The following is a 6,114-nucleotide window of genomic DNA, read 5'->3' as shown; positions in this document are numbered from 1 at the left end:
CTCTCCTCCAGACCCCGCCTCCCCAACCCCCTACTTACTAGCTTGGAGTCTGGCTCCAGCTCTCTGCTGCAGTGGGTGGGAACCATCTGAAGCATCAAAGTCTATAAATCTTTTCCAAAGATTTGAAGAGCTTTGAATCTAATGGGACCATTTTATTGGTCCCCTGATTCAATTCGGTAGCTGAATCTCTGAATCCGAATTAGGCCGAATCTCCTCCGAATCGAATCAGCACCTGAAGCTTTGCACGGCCCTAGTAGAGGTAGGTGGGTAGCAGAGAAAGGTGGGAAGGAGAAGAGGATCAACACACCACAATGTCAGTCTGAGCACTACATTTTTATTGCACATAAATGTTACTTAAGGCCCCAAATCAATTGCTTCCTCCTTGAAGAGAGGGGAGAATTTTTCTGCTCAGGTCTAATCTTCAGTTCCTTACCAAGTGGACCTGTGAAGAGATTTTTTAAACCATTCAGCAGATGTGGAAATCTCTCCCTTTTTTTTTCCTAACTGTACATAGCCAGGTGGATTAAATCAGAGAAAATCACACACAGGCAACATCTCCCACCATGGTATTCAATTTTCTTCTCAGTGAACATAGGAAAAGGGGGAAAGATTATCCACCAGTCTTCTACTATATATAACTTTCAACCTCTCCTTAATATTTGGAAAAAGAACAATAGCCAATTAGATCCTTTATAATCCATTTTTGGTTGAAAAAGTTGTGTGTGTTGGGAATGGGGGAGAGGAAGAGGTAGAATAACTTTCCTTTCCCTCTTTCCCCAATCCAGACTTCAAAGAACAGTGGAAAGCTCTCAACCAGACCTCAATCCACTCTCTGACCAAGGCTGAACTCGATCATTGGTTTTGGAAATGCTTTGTTGTGTCCCCATAGAACAATGGGTAGTTGAATTCCATCAGCTATTCATTGCTCCATGATTGATATAACCCACTGGGTAGAGGGTCTTCAAACTCCTCTTTAGCAAAAGAGCTGCAATGAGCAGCTTATTTAAATGTTAACTCCAGAAGTTATTGTCAGACTAATACAAAAATGCAAGTGGGGGAAATATTGAGGTGATGATATCATGGGAGAGAGGTCTCTGGGAAGTCCCTTTACCCTATGTAAGGCATCTTTTCCTAAGTATGCAAGGGGAGGTGGACAGTCTGGGTCTTTATCTTGAATCTGATCATTAAACAAAGTCCCTTTTGTGATCAGTTATCCAATGGTCGTACTTTTTTTGAGAATCTGCCTGCCCAGCATGCTCTAAAAATAAACAGCTTCTCTTGTTGGCATGGTAAAGTTATTGGAGACGTTCATTTGACACACTTGACATTCAGAGTGAAATATGAAATTGAAATGATTAAATATCTGCCCTTCAATAATGGAATAAAGCTGTGACTATGAAGGATAAGGAGTGTGGGGGGAACTTTGGGTGGTTTACAAACACATTTCTCTCTGGCTGCCAACAATGAACAGGAAATAAAAGAGGAGGCCCCTCTTTGTGTTTTATGAAGTTGGTTTAGGATTATGAATTAAAGTCACATTCTGAATAAAATAACCAAACAGGTTTTTTTATGGGTTGTTTTGTTTTCAAGGTAGTCTTGACTGCAACATTTGGACTCATTCTGTTTGTTTAGCACTCTCATTGCTGTAGAAAGGTTAGGGGGTATACACATATGACTTTAATTATGATTTAATAATAAGCAGTGAAATGGCTTTTATCCAGGAGAGTTACAAAACCCACTGAAAATATCAGACGGCAACCTGGAAATGGTTTATAAAGAGCCAGACAGCATCTAACAGGTAAGTGATGTACAACAGGAATATTGCCCAAGGCTGGTGGATTCTGCCCTATGTTCAGGAACAATTCTCAGGAGACTGTAAATCAACTGCAAAGAGGACAGGATGTCCAGGGATCATGTTCCTGATCTGTGTGTGTACAGTGCCTTATACAACAAGGCTTGGATTTAAGAATGGAGCGCTTGGAGCTACCACCATAAAAAAAGAAAAGATTATTACAGGTTCAGCTGTGACCCACCTTGTACAGTGGTGCACTTAGAGGCAATAAAAGGGCATGAGAAACCTATTGCTAAGCAGGTAGTAGAAGAAATACCATGGCTATGAGCTTCCTATTGGGTCTCATCCTGAATCTTTCCATCAACTTCAATGAACTTGTATCAGTCCAAGTAGATGGGCAGATAATGAGCAACAATAGGCTGAAACGTGTTCACATAAAGTGTTTGGCAAATAATGAATTCATTCCTCGGCATCAAGATCAGAATAGAAAAAGTGTCAATGTTCCAATAGCTGTCACCTGCGGTAAATAATCTGACCCGCTCAGTGAGCAGCTAAAAATAAGCTTTTGTTAAACCCTTTTACTGGTAATGTCAAATGTTAGCAGAATGTGATTTTTTCCCCCCCTCCTTTGGGCTTTTTTAATAAAGGCCTTGCGTTTGATCAATGAACTGGAGGTAGGTATTCTTAAACACTTGCACTACCATAATGTGGCCTGACTCCAGTGTTAGAAAGGAGAGGACATGGCACAATTATCACTATACCAATATAATGCACTAGAATCTGGTGCTGAGTTACCCTTGATCCTTCCTGGGATAAAACTACCCCAGTGTCACTTAGGTGGGTGTATGTGTGATGTTTTCTATTTCAAGCTAGCCATGACCTCAAGGCAGACAGGATAATACTGGCTCTCTCACTACATAGTGGTTAGGGATATTGGTTGTAACCATGTTGGTCACATTTTACTTACTCCTCTGATTGTGTTCTGAAATGTCCATGCAATTCAGGACTAAACTGGTACCGAATATTAGACTCTGTTCCAGCTTTCTCAAGCACATAGGTCCTGCGTCTTTGATCACTTGCACCAATTTTATTATTAATATTAATTATTCATCTTGTAGTATAAATATAGAGAAACCAGATGACATCAGTGTCATTTACTGTGCTACAGGGGTATAGGTTGTAGCTGTATTGGTCTAAGGACATAGGCAGTCAAGGTTCTTTGGATAAATCCAGTATCTTTTATTAGCCCAACCAAAATAGTTGGAAAAAGTCTTCTTTGCAAGCTTTCGGGTACAAACACCCTTCTAGTGGTTACAAACTGTAATAGCTATGAATTGTGTGCAGTTCGCTCCCTTTTGGATCCCCATATAATTTACATCGGTATACAAAAACCATGTAAGGGACAGCAGTATTAATGTGCCCAGGCCCTTAATATACTTTCTCAGTTACTTGAAGTAGTGCATCATCTCTGGAAGCTGTGCAGGCATGCTTAGCGAGTGTCCAGAATATCAATTGCGACTGCTTATTATTGAAAACAAATGGCTGTGTACTACATTAGGGATAAAATATGCTGGACACAATTCTCAATCTTTTCATTAACATCATTCCACTGACATCCTGCTTAAACCGGTGGAAGATATGAAACCTATATTTTTCAGCACATTTAAATAAAAATGGCCTCATTTGATATTTGCTCTGTTCAATTATTTTGCTGAAACAATCTGCATTGAATTAGCAGAGTAAAAGTGTCTGACCATTGCAAATGCACACAGTCCCGCAGAAGGAATTAAATCAGTATGACCCAACTAACTCAACGGCACTAATTCACTCTAGCACAGGAATAGAGTTGTGAAATCAGCCACACATATGGCCCTTTAGCGGACCTGATGCTGAAGCCATCATATATCATCATTATGGTTTCTCAAACTGACTGCCGCAGGAGTCAGCACTCTGCAGCACAGTGATTATAACGTGCTACTGTGTGGTAAGGGCGGGGAGGAAAATCTCAAATGGGATCAATTTTGCAAATGACTTACTTTTTAAAAAACACAGCAGAACCGCATTCGTAGAAACAAAACAACAATGAAAAAATCAAACTGAAGAACAGAATCCTAGAGGCTATGATGTATTGTGGATGCAAATTGCTCGAAGATCCAAGGCACAAGGAAATTAAAATGTCATGCTTCAATTCAGTTGTAGTGCTTAAAGTTATGTTTATTTCCGCTATTTATTCATGCAGTCTCTAATATGCTCAAGAATGTCAAGGTAAGTGCTATTCTTGTTCATTAAAACATTATATGGATCAATGCTTCCATGATATGCAAGGAGAAAACAACCTTCTCCATTATTTTCTATTCCTGACTGACAAATTTACTTGAGTGTGTCTTCCAAGAGAACTGCGGATAACAGAAAATGATTTTTTTTTTTTAAATCACATACAATAGATAGGAGTTGAAACACCTAGGCTCCAGAACTGTGCTCAGGATGCAAGTCCTATGACTGAGCAAGAAGAAAAGCAAAATGAAGAATTCAAATCCTCCTACTGATTCCCAGTCTGCTTGTCCCTTTTGTCCACCTGTTGCATTCTGTCTGATTTAATACCTGGTAAGGACCCCAGGGCAGGGATTAGGACATGCCTGTACAGTGCCTACCACAATGGCATCTGAGTCCTTCTCTGGGGTTGGTAGGCATTACAATAGGAAATAATGATGCGGCTTAACACTGGGTTTTCTTTTTGAATCACAAAAATCAGTCAAAGTATATTCTCCACAAGTAGTTCTGCAGGTGTGAGCCAGAACTAGGGACTTTTGTTGTTGGTTTTTGCCAAAGTCTTCCAAAATCAACTGAAATGGAACAAGATTTTGCTCAGTCTGAGGCAACTACTGGTGGGTATCTACTACAAAGCACCCAACCAAGGAGAAGAGCTAGACCAGGAATTCATAAGTCAGCTCACGGAGGTAGTTAGGTCATAGGATGTGGTCATCATGGGTGACCTGAACTTTCCAGACATCTGCTGGAAAGAGCAGTCAGCCAGGTCTGACCACTCATGTAGGTTCCTAGCTAAAATGCAGGACCACTGTCTAACCCAGGAGGTGCACAGCCTCACCAGAGGAGATGCCTTGTGGGACCAGGTGCTGGCCATGGATGATGACCTGGTGAAGGGACTGTGGGTGCTTGACCACCTGGGCGACAGCGATCATCACCTGCTGGGATTCACCATCCAGCGCAAGGTGGCAAAGGCCTGCAGCAAGGCAGCAGCCCTAGATTTCAGGAGGGCGGACTTCAACGAGCTAAGGAAAATAGTCAGGGAAGCACTGAGGTCCCGGAGGGGTGGGGAGCCAGGTGTCCAGGAAGAGGGGTCGCTCCTTAAGGAGACGATCCTCCAAGCCCAAAGGGAGGTAATCTCAACATGGATCAAAGGGCGCAGGAGGGCGCAAAAGCCCCCAAGGCTCACCAAAAGCATCCAGGCATGTCTTCTAGCTAAAAGGGAGGTGTACACCCGATGGAAGGAGGGGCCATCACCAGGAAGGACTATACTGCGGTTGCTTGGGGATGCAGGGAGGCAGTCAGGAAGGCCAAGGCGGAGATGGAACTGGGACTAGCTTCCCAGATCAAGGACAACAAGAAGTCCTTTTTTAAATACATAGGGGACAAAAAGAAGGTACCAGGTAATGTGGGGCCTCTGCAAGACACGCTAGGAAATTTGGTCATCACACCAGATGACAAAGCTAACCTATTTAACAACTTCTTTGCCTCCATTTTCCTGAGCAGGGGTTGGATCAGCCCCCGCACTGTTCCCCCCTCAGGCCCCGGGGGAGGCGTACCCAGTCCAAGGGTCAGGGAGGATCTAGTCAGGGAAATTCTGGAGGGACTGGATGTATTCAAGTCAGCTGGTCCGGACGATCTCCACCCCTGAGTACTGAGGGAATTAGCTGAGGTCATTGCGGGACCCATGGCACGGCTGTACAAGCAGTCGTGGTGCTCTGGTGTGGTGCCAGAGGACTGGAAGAGGGCCAATGTGGTTCCCATCTTCAAAAAAGGGAGGAAGGAGGAACCGGGAAACTATAGGCCAGTTAGTCTTACCTCGATTCTGGGTAAGCTTTTTGAGAGAATTATTCTGGCACATGTCCATGAGGGGCCAGCAGGGGAGATCATGCTTAGGGGCAACCAACACAGGTCCATTAGAGGCAGGTCCTGTCAGACCAACCTTGGTGGCCTTCTACGACCAGGTCATCAAATCATTAGATGCAGGGGTAGCAGTGGACATAGTCTTTCTGGACTTTTGGAAGGCCTTCGACACTGTCTCTCACCCTGTTCTCATT

Source organism: Gavialis gangeticus, unplaced genomic scaffold (assembly GCF_001723915.1).
Source record: "Gavialis gangeticus isolate Ggan-Ray unplaced genomic scaffold, GavGan_comp1, whole genome shotgun sequence".
Lineage (NCBI taxonomy): Eukaryota > Metazoa > Chordata > Crocodylia > Gavialidae > Gavialis > Gavialis gangeticus.
Note: the sequence above shows the minus strand (reverse complement) of the source record.